At 41.2% G+C, this 11,759-nt stretch overlaps 1 long non-coding RNA gene across 1 annotated transcript; it reads left to right on the forward strand.

Annotated features, from left to right (window-relative positions):
- The first annotated feature begins 5,403 nt into the window (after window positions 1–5,403).
- LOC119427964 lies at window positions 5,404–5,822 on the forward strand. The gene is made up of 3 exons (XR_005187676.1): window positions 5,404–5,502; window positions 5,576–5,668; window positions 5,750–5,822. It is a non-coding gene; the product is annotated as an uncharacterized LOC119427964 (long non-coding RNA).
- The last annotated feature ends 5,937 nt before the right edge of the window (window positions 5,823–11,759 follow it).

The raw sequence follows: 11,759 nt of genomic DNA on the forward strand, positions 1-11,759 counted from the left end.
TTCCTCCCACAGACCAAAAACATGCACGTTAGGCTGATTGGTAACTCTAAATTGTCCCTAGGTGTGAGTGAGAGAGTGAATGGTTGTTTGTCTCGTTTGTCTCTATGTGTCCCTGTGATGGACTGGAGACCTGTTATGGGTGTACCCCGCCCCTCGCACAGTGATTGCTGGACATGGGCACTGGCGACCCCCGTGACCCAAAATGGAAGAAGTGGGTAAAGATAAAGGATGGATGGATGGATGGATGGATGGATGGATGGATAACTCTCAGCAAGTCTTAGCACATTTTTTGCAATCTGAGTAAGCTGTAGCCATTTCTGTATTGCCAAAGTTCAACTGTGGCCACTTGTGAATTAAGTTGTCAGCAAATGTCAACTGAAATCATTATGAAGTAGCAATACTTCCTGAAAGTTTCATAAAAATCTGTTCACTGGTACAGGTTAGGATTCGATCAGGTTAATTTCTCTGTCTTTCCACAACTCATTTCAAATATAATGACAGCGTTTACAGACTAAACACGGTTGTGCCATGGGTTTTCTAGTGTTACCAATCTTTGCCAATTTCCACATGTACAGGTCCTTCTCAAAAAATTAGCATATTGTGATAAAGGTCATTATTTTTCATAATGTAATGATAAAAATGAAACTTTCATATATTTCAGATTCATTGCACACCAACTGAAATATTTCAGGTCTTTAATTGTTTTAATACTGATGATTATGGCATACAGCTCATGAAAACCCAAAATGCCTGTCCCAAAAAATTAGCATATCATGAAAAGGTTCTCTAAACAAGCTATTAACCTAACATCTGAATCAACGACGTAACTCTAAACACCTGCAAAAGATTCTTGAGGCTTTTAAAAACTCCCAGCCTTGTTCATTACTCAAAACCACAATCATGGGTAAGACTGCCGACCTGACTGCTGTCCAGAAGGCCATCATTGACACCCTCAAGCAAGAGGGTAAGACACAGAAAGAAATTGCTGAACTAATAGGCTGTTCCCAGAGTGCTGTATCAAGGCACCTCAGTGGGAAGTCTGTGGGAAGGGAAAAGTGTGGCAGAAAACGCTGCACAACGAGAAGAGGTGATCGGACCCTGAGGAGGATTGTGGAGAAGGGCTGATTCCAGACCTTGGGGGACCTGCGGAAGCAGTGGACTGAGTCTGGAGTAGAAACATCCAGAGCCACCGTGCACAGGCGTGTGCAGGAAATGGGCTACAGGTGCCGCATTCCCCAGGTCAAGCCACTTTTGAACCAGAAACAGCGGCAGAAGTGCCTGACCTGGGCTACAGAGAAGCAGCACTGGACTGTTGCTCAGTGGTCCAAAGTACTTTTTTCGGATGAAAGCAAATTTTGCATGTCATTCGGAAATCAAGGTGCCAGAGTCTGGAGGAAGACTGGGGAGAAGGAAATGCCAAAATGCCAGAAGTCCAGTGTGAAGCACCCACAATCAGTGATGGTCTGGGTTGCCATGTCAGCTGCTGGTGTTGGTCCACTGAGTTTTATCAAGGGCAGGGTCAATGCAGCTAGCTATCAGGAGATTTTGGAGCACTTCATGCTTCCATCTGCTGAAAAGCTTTATGGAGATGAAGATTTCATTTTTCAGCACGACCTGGCACCTGCTCACAGTGCCAAAACCACTGGTAAATGGTTTACTGACCATGGTATTACTGTGCTCAATTGGCCTGCCAACTCTCCTGACCTGAACCCCATAGAGAACCTGTGGGATATTGTGAAGAGAAAGTTGAGAGACACAAGACCCAACACTCTGGATGAGCTTAAGGCCGCTATCGAAGCATCCTGGGCCTCCATAACACCTCAGCAGTGCCACAGGCTGGTTGCCTCCATGCCACGCCGCATTGAAGCAGTCATTCATGCAAAAGGATTCCCGACCAAGTATTGAGTGCATAACTGAACATGATTATTTGAAGGTTGGTGTTTTTTGTATTAAAAACACTTGTCTTTCATTGGAGGGATGAAATATGCTAATTTTTTGGGACAGGCATTTTGGATTTTCATGAGCTGTATGCCATAATCATCAGTATTAAAACAATTAAAGACCTGAAATATTTCAGTTGGTGTGCAATGAATCTGAAATATATGAAAGTTTAATTTTTATAATTACATTATGGAAAATAATGACCTTTATCACAATATGCTAATTTTTTGAGAAGGACCTGTAGAATGAGGAAAAGGAGCCATGGACTCCTCCAAGGGAACAACACTAAGCCACTGGTTCAGGTGTGTGGACGATAAGCCAAAGTGTTCAGATATGTCAACTCTGTGGACAGCAACATGAAGTTCACCAGAGAGGATGCGCACTAGAACAAAATGTCTTCTTTAGATTGTTTGAGATGGAAAGACATGAAGTCTCAAGGAAACCAACTCATCAGTATGTTCTGTCTGACTCTCACCGCACACTGGAAGACAAACTTCCTGTCATTAGAACTCCACACCATAGAGCTGAACATGTCCAGAGGACAGAAAGGATAGAAAAAGATGAAAACTAGAAAAACTATCCAGTTATAGGGATATTCTAAATGGGCTTTTATCAAGTCAGCAAGGAAATCTGGAAAACACAGAACAGGGAAGAACAAACACAAAAACAAGTTGCTGGAGTTTCTGAGGAACAAAAAGATTGTCTCCAAACACAACATCCAGTTCAGCATTTCAAACCTAGCAGGACCTTCAGACAGAGGCTGAGGACCAAACCCCCAGACAAACCCAGTGGTGTGGTGTCTGCAGCCAGGAATGTTCTGTGTGGGAGACGTTTCAGTCCTATGGGAAGAAAACAACTTGAAACAGGAGAAACTTTCTAAAATTTAGTTTGGAGCATTAAGTGTAGAATCCAGTCAAGTCTCCTCCAATCAACGTCTCATGAATGTGACCAAAACGTCCATCTTAAGCTCTAATAGCTCCAGTGGGAGTGGAGATGATCTGCCTTTATCTATTTTTGATATTGTCTCATGCAGTTTATCCTCGGAGCTGCACGCTCCAGCTTTAAACTGAAGGAGCTTCACAGAATGGAACCCAAACGTCTTCAGTGACAGAACAGATGTCCACTTGTTTATTTTAACTCGTTCCACAATTTTTTGTTCTATTTCAACAATTTACATAAAAAAAAAAAAAAAAAACAGCTCATTCAGGAGGTTCCTCTGACTTTTGGTTCTTGTACTTTTTTTTTTTTTTTTTACTTTTTGAAATCTTGCCATGTTTTTCTCATAGAAAATGAATGGAGCTCTCTATATCTTTCAAACCCTTCAAGCTGTTTAAAACTTTTTAAGCTTTTGTTCTGGTTCAGCTTTTTTCAGCTTTTTTCAGCTTCTTTCTGCGCATTTTAGCTTTTTGTGCACCATTGGCTTCTTTTGAGGTATTTCTATGTTAATTTTTATAATATTTTCTGCTTTTTCCCCCTAATTTCTACCTTTTGTGCTTCTTTCAAATGTTTCAACTTTTTATGCTCCTTTCAGCCTCTTTCTGCTATTTTCAGCCTCACTTTCGTTAATTATAGTTTCATGCTCATATCAGTTTCTTTTTATTGATATTTTTGTAATCTATTCAGCCTTTCTTTTTCTATTTCAGCGTATTCTACTCATTTCTTGGCTTTTTCTACACTCTAGCTTTTTGTTTTCCTGCTTTCAGCAAATGTCAGCTGTTCAAATTCATCAGATATTAATGGCTGAGCGATGAAACCTGTTCAGCCTGGTTTGACTTCGGCTTTCAGCAGAAATCATTCAGCAACAAGCACTCACACTGCATTTTCACTGGAAATGACATTTCTGTAGTTTTATCCATCCATCCATCCATTATCGTTACAGCTTCTTCCTTTGCGGACCGCAGGGGTCACTGGTGCCCATATCCAGCTATTGCTGTGCGTGAGGCGCCTGGACAGGTCGCAAGTCCATCAAGACACAGTTATTTTTTAATTAATTTTGACGCGTTTACATTAATTTTTACATGTGCGATACATAGAATGACCAGCAGGTGGCGCTAAAACGCACGGCACAAACAAAACCACCAAAGAAGAATTCTCTGACGTCACAGTGTTCGCTAAAAAAGACAAATCACTCGCGTAATGTATGTGTTGAAATGGTTAACTAGTTCTATTTACTGCTTGACTTGTTTTGAAGAGATCAGTCAGCTGTTTGAGTCAGACGGGGCTGTTTAGAGTCAGTGGTTTGTTTGGAGGGAGGACACCGACACGAGCTGCGGGAAGTTTTCAACACGAGAAAATGGAGTCAGCTGTTTCCAAAGGTTGGTGGGCTAATCGAAACAACACGGACCGGGTTAACAAAACACTAATTATCTGCGCTTGCTTGTTTGTTTTTAACACTAGTTTAGTAAATGGCCTTTGTTAATCGTAACATGGTGTGTTTGTGCTTCATGGAGAAACTTAAACTCTTCTCAGCGAGCATCGCTGCAAGCAGTTTAGCTAACATTGATGCTTCTGAGCATGCGCAGTGGGGCTGCATTCAAGACACGTAGGCGTTCATAAACACGATTAATAAACGTTTATGAATACGTGTCTGTGCAGCTAGCTGCGCAAACCAGTGAGGGACAAAGAGGCTTTTATTAACAGTTATTTAAATATTTTTAACATGTACTCCAGTCTAAACTAAAACGAGTATGTCCTAATACCAAAAGAGTCGATTTGAAAATGGAAAGTAAATATATACACGATTAAAATTTTGAGTTAATTTTTAAGAAATACAAGGTCCAAGCTATAAAAAAAAAAAAGCTACATTTGATTGTTTTTCTGTTATTTCCTGTTATGTGTCATGTTGAAAGGCGAATGTGGACAGTTATTTTTTGCCTGTCAGTAAAATATCTCGTGAACCAGTGGATGCATTTCAATGAATCTTTCAGGAAGTCCTATGATGCTCATCCACAACGAACTACAACGTGATTCAAGATGGCTGCCACAGCCAACTGGCTTTTAAAGCACAAAAATGTCTCTAACTCAAGTTAGTTTTACAGATTTTGACCTGAAACTTGGTGTGGTAGTAGCTGAGGGTTCTTCACAACACATGATCAGAGTGTTAAGATTGTGAAAGGTCTTTTGTTTAAATTATTTACAACTTACTTGAAGTCAGTGGAAACAGCCATGACACATACTCTGAGTTTGACTGCATTGTTGCATAAGACTTTGCATAACATTATTTTCAAAGTTTGACCAAATTAGCCCCAGATCTATAATTATTTTTCAACAGAAACCGATCCTGTACTGATAAAACTCTTTGCAGACTTGGATGATGTGGTGTTTTAAAAATTCATTTAAGCCTAAATCTTTTTCTGCCTTCCAGGTGATTTCTTGCCTTTAGCATCACTGCGCCTCCTGGTCCCTCCTTTCCAGCTCCTGTCAGCCTCCATGTGGCACGTGTTAAAAAAACAAGATGTGATGAGCTACTGGAAGGTGGCGGAGTTTGTCTCGTTGGTGGTGGACTTGGTCCCGGAGTTGCTGAAGCACAGGGCTCCGCTAATCTTGGGGCTAAGAGCTCGGGTGAGTAGCAGATGAGACGATATGTAATGTTTGATACGTTAAATTTATTTATTTTGGTGATTGTTTTCCCCAGTACATCCTGGAGTTATGCCGAAGTGAGCAGCCTGTAGAACCCGAGAAGATCCTCTCCTATTTGGACAAGATTCAGTCACCAAACCTCATCCTGGTAGTTGCTCCTCCTTAAATCGTATTAATGCTTAGTTAGTAAAATAATCATTACAATGATGGTTTGATCCCCTTTATTCAGCTGAGAGAGTCGGATGAGGAGGTGGTAGGGAACTTCGTTGTGTTGATTCACGATTTGCTCAAGGATCCAGAAACAAAACAAGACTTTTTCAAGGTGAGGCAGCTCCTCTGTAGAACATCTGTTTCTCTTTTAAACTGCATTCAATATAGAGTTGGGTTCCATGATGTGGGGCTTTATATGCTTTATATAAAGTGAAACACATGAGAAATCAACCAAACAGTCCAGCTCCTTATGTCTCATCGAGGTTTTATCAGACTGAGTCAGGAGCCACAAAATGCCTTTAAACTTTGCCGTTGGGTTTGTATTATTGTATTAATCAGTTTGCTTGATTCAAAGGACGTGTTCCCTGCAGAGTACGGCCCACAGTACGACAGCGACCTGCAGACGCTGTTTTCAGAGTTTCTCTGTCGACTGGCTCAGCTGTTGCCAGTACCTGACCTGGAGCAGGTGAGGGGTACCATGAAAGACACGTGAGGGGATTTAAAGGGGAATCAAGACGCTCAATGAAGTAATTGGTAAACATTTAAAGTTAGACCTAACTCGTAAGGGCTACACTATAAAATAGGAACTCTCCCTAATGTGCACATAGTGTTTAATGTAAAACTCTCCGAGCTAATGTCAATACAACAAACCTCCATAGGACAGTGCTGTGAACATGACGAATAGCCTGAATTCCTTCTCTGCGTTCACAAAGTTTTATCAGCTCCTCTTAAATTCACATCAGTGTGACATGAACAATATTAGATGAATAATTGTTGTCCAGCAGTGGTGGGCACGGTTCCACTAATCTGCTAATAGCAGAGCTAACTTTCCAAGCGTTTTTGCTAAATTTGAAAACCTTAAGCAGAATTGGCTCCCGCTAAATTTGAATCCGGTAAATTCAAGTCTGCTATTTATTTATTTTTTTTTAAAGACAGCTCTCCGCACTAAAATCATACAGGACAATGGTGATTATAACAGAGCGATGCTATGCTATACGGAGTTGAGCAAAGCTAAGCATCATCCGGTGATGTCACCACCCTCGCAGTGCTTTCCCCTCTCATATCTACCGCAAACAGTCTCTGACTCTTGGTGTCAGTTTACAGACAATTATGGAGATTTTAGCATAAATAAACCAAACCAGAACAAAAAAACTAACATGAAAAACACATTTTAACACTGAGAAACATCGTAAACAGTTGGAAACATTGCACACGTAATTCCTACCCGCATGCTTTGACTGCTTATACAGTTATTAACGGTCGGCGGACACGCACGGCTGAGGGGCAGAAGATCGGAGCTGAGGGGGTGTTTGTCCTTTCATGGCTGTCAAAGCGCATTAAATCCCTGCTTCTGCCTGCATTCAGCATTATTCATACACGGACCCTGCTCTGACATGTCTGCACGATATTTTGGGATCTCACCTGTTTGGGCCGTCGACCGTGCGCGTCCACTAAGTGCAGCATCTGAAACTTACCTGAACTTGTTTTTTTTTACCTCTTTCAAGGTGGATCAGCGCGCGGTCAAATGGCCACGTGCGGCTGGTGAAGTATGGCAAGCCATGTTGCCATATAATTGGACCTTCAGCCGCGCACGTCCACTGACCCAATAAAAAGCCCGACACCGGCCTGGCCTGCACGTTAAGCATGTTATTATGGCCCGTCCCGGCCCTAATCCGGGTTGGGCCGGGTTCCAGTTAGAAATGACAGCTCTACTTTGCAACACTTAGTCTCTGGGACGTGACTCTCTCACACATTTCACACGTCTTTATTTTAATACGAACAGATTTGTTACTGAGAGAATACTGATGAAACACAGCAACTTTGTAGTTAGTTTATAAAAGTAGTTCACCACAAAGATGATTGCCAAAATGAATTAATTCATTATAGTAAATGACACAAGGGAGACGTCCGACACGCATTGAATGCATCACACTGCTTCAGCACAGCAGAGTTCTGCTCCGCCTCTTTGGTCCTAATGGACCGGATCATTACTGAAAGCACAACTCTGAACAGGACATGGACACTTCACTTGTGATTAATGAACCATTTTGAGTTGTGTTCACTTACAGTGTTGTCACATTACAGACAGTCTTACAGTGTTGTCACATTACAGACAGTCTTACAGTGTTGTCACATTACAGACAGTCTTACAGTGTTGGTGGTTGTAGCGTATGATAAAAGTTAGCGCTTTAGCGTTAGCTTCTGCTAATTCCTTTTATCTATTTAGCATTACCAAAACTATTTTTTTACTTAGCTAATCAAAAACTTAGCTTTGCTAACTGTTAATTCACTGTGTCCACCACTGGTGTCCAGTTCTAACAATAAATTCCCACAGGAATAATATGATCATATTAGGAGTACACAGAGTGTTTATTCTGTGAGTCAGCTCTCAAAGTGACGCCAATAATTCAGTTCTGTTTGTTCACATAAAGTTAACCATAAAACATTTAGTTCAGCAGTCTTTTCATAGATGCATAAAATGACAACACAAATATTGATTGATAGTCTGGGTTCTTGTTCATAGTAATGAGGACGTTGGTTCAGTCTGTTGGGGTGAAAAGGGAGTTCATTTGGACATGGTCTTGCCCACTACTTTTGCTTTAACACTCCCAAGTTTCTTCAAAATGACTTGGCTTCTGTCGACTCGTCTTTAAAGCTTTTAGTCGCCGTTTGTTTTCAGAAGAGAGAACGTTTTATGTTTCGACCAGGAGTTTCTGGTTCTGTTATCCCTTTAACTCTGTTTACATCAGGGATTATTTTACCGACGTAATGTCTGTAAAACACCAAGACTGTCTGACAATATCAATGATTAAATGTAAATAAAAACAACTCGAAATTGTTGGCAACAAAACATGACTGCTGATTTTCCTCATTTATTATCAATTATACAGCAAACCTTTGGTTGTAAATGATGTGTAGTTATCTTGTTTTTAATTAAAAATCGTGTATTTTTACAGATATTACAGCTTTCACCTAAGGGTTTTTGAGTGACGGCAGTTTCCTGTGCTGCTTTTCAAATTAAAGTCTTTCTTTTGTGTCAAACGTTTGCCTCAGACTGTTTCTTGGCTTGGAGCTGAGCACGCTCTGTTGGAGGACTGTGTCCAGACAGTCGCAGAGCCCACGGACCTAAAACATCTCCTACAGCACCACAGGGGGCTCGGACATTTAGAGCAACATGGTAGGTCACGTTCTGTAGACTCGTTTGTCGTAATGTTGACTAATCTATGCTGCTTGCTCTTTGCCTGTAGTTCCACCTGCCAGCGTGGGCGGCAGCATCCTCTCCTCACTTTCTGCCTTGTCCTCTCAGAAAGTTGCAACGATGACTGAACAGCCTGACCAGTCGGCTGCACCATCAGGGCTCGGTGACGACACATGGACTGTAATGGTGGTGGATGATAACGTTGTGGAGATCATTACAGTTTCTGATGATGCAGAGGTTGAAGTGGGTGACGCACGAAACTGCTTTGCAGGAGTAAATGCAGGTACACATCCTGAAGATTCTCTCTGTACGTTTTCTGAAGAAAAGAACAATGACGAGGGGGCAGGGGAAGAGACTATTGTCGCGGGACCGCATGACTGCCCAGACTGTGGGAAGAAATTTAAGTTTGCCTCTTCGCTGCTGGCTCACAGAGTCATTCACACCGGAGAGCGCCCCCACCGCTGCAGTGACTGCGGCCGCTGCTTCTCCTTCAGGCAGTCCCTCGACAGACACAAACACACACACGTGGACGACAGTGTGTTCACGTGCCATCAATGCAACAAGAGATTCAGCTTAGAGCTGAGCTTTGCCAAGCACCTTAAAACGCACACTGATGATGGTGAAATATCCACAGAGAGCTCCGGAAAGACACCCGAACTTTTAAAACCCGTGGACGACATCAATGAGGCTGATGTGGACCCTGCTGAACCCGACTGCCTCGTCCAAGTAGTGAATCCACCGAGAGAGTGTCAGAGCAACGAGCCCCCCTCTGAGCCAGGAGGTCCTGCTGCTGAACGAGACAAAGACATCATCCTTCCAGTAAACGTCCGCACAAGTGGGCGCCAACGCAGGCCAACCATGAAGGTCCAGGTGATCAATTTACAGAAGCACATGGCCACTAAACAAAAGAAGGACTTCACCGTGGTTAATCCTGCTGCACAGAAGCCTTTGCCTTTCATTAGGTAAAACCACCAGTACTCATGAGCAACTTCAGGTCTTTGTCTTCAGATGTGTTTTTTCACATGTTGACCCACTTTCTTGAGTTTCTAATGGTGGACAGACAACTGTTTAAACAGAACTCGTTATTTTTATTTCCTGCTACAGCTCTGAACACTCCTATGGGTCACTCAGGAGTTCAAAGGACAGCCATGAAAGTAAGTATTCATCGTCAAAATGTTGTTTTTAGATCATTCGCACCAAAAACAATGTATTTAGACCTGGAAAAGAAATTGGTGTTGTCCGTGTTGTCTGTTAGCAAAATATCTCATGGCCCACTTGATGAATTTTAACAAAACCTTTTGGAAAGTAATTATTGGACGTAGGCCTGTCAAGATAAAGAATAAATCAATGAATCGCATGATAAATGAAAATGATCGACCTCAGTTTCATTTATCGGCTTTATGGTTTCTTCGTGTCTCTTTCTACTGAAGACACTGGATGACAAAAGGCTTGTCTCCGGTGTTCTTCACTGACCCCTCCCTTTCTCTTTGAAATCTGTTTTAACGATCCAAAATCATGTTTTTGGATTGTTAAAAACAGCTAAATCGAAAAGCTAAGCTAACAGGCCGACCTCGGGAGAAAAACCTCCATCTTGTCAAAGCTCCAAAATTCACAGTTAAAACCTGTGCCTTCATGTAAAAAGTTGTTTTTCTCTGATAAAAGAAGTTGAGAACTTGTTTACTGATGTTTTATTAAAAGCTTTGTGTGGAAAATGCTTAATAGCTCAAACCACACCGAGTGTCCGCCATTTTGAGAACCGAAGAGAGACAGTCCATGTCACATCAAGGGGCCTCCCTCCCATATTCTTAAAGAGACACGCTGCTCGCTCCCTCACTATCCATCCTTCGGTTCAAACAGTCTTATACTGCCATTAGTTGGTCAAAAAAAAGGTACTACACGCAAAACAAATAAACATTTCTTCTAAAATTTGACAGTTACTAATTATTGTTAAATTTCAAACAATATTATCGTTTATCGCAATAATTTCTGAGACAATTAATAGCCCAGCACAATTTGTTATTGTGACACACCTACTTGGACAAACATCTAGAACTACTTACATTCTGGAGTCAGTCTAGTTCAAGATGGCCACCACAGCCAATCAACCATGGTAACACAGAAGCAGCTATAACTTAGTCAACTTAACAAATGTACTCAAATTTGGCGTGGTAGTAGCTGAGAGTAATCCCAAACATGTACTCTGAACGCACATCTTTTTTTACGTCTTAAGTCACAAGCAGTTCACCTGATATAATGGTCGAAAAGATAAAATTAACAAAGTAATATGAATTGATGCTACCTTCTTGAAAGGCTTGGTCTGCTCTGAGAAAACCTGATATTTGGTTTTAAATTTTAAATTCACTTGATTTCAGGGTAAGACATGTTTTACACCACAAATAGACAGAAACTCTTAAAATCCCATCAACAATTAACATCAACACCTTTTCTCATTGAAAGAAAATAAAATAGTTTGTTTTAATTTACAGGGACTCAAATAATATATACAGGTCCTTCTCAAAAATTAGCATTTTGTGATAAAGGTCATTATTTTCCACAATGTAATGATAAAAATGAAACTTTCATATATTTCAGATTCATTGCACACCAACTGAAATATTTCAGGTCTTTAATTGTTTTAATACTGATGATTATGGCATACAGCTCATGAAAACCCAAAATGCCTGTCCCAAAAAATTAGCATATCATGAAAAGGTTCTCTAAACAAGCTATTAACCTAACCATCTGAATCAACGGCGTAACTCTAAACACCTGCAAAAGATTCCTGAGGCTTTTAAAAACTCCCAGCCTTGTTCATTACTCAAAACCACAA

Source organism: Nematolebias whitei, chromosome 22, assembly GCF_014905685.2.
Source record: "Nematolebias whitei isolate Nwh7 chromosome 22, NemWhi1, whole genome shotgun sequence".
NCBI classification, from domain to species: Eukaryota; Metazoa; Chordata; class Actinopteri; order Cyprinodontiformes; family Rivulidae; genus Nematolebias; species Nematolebias whitei.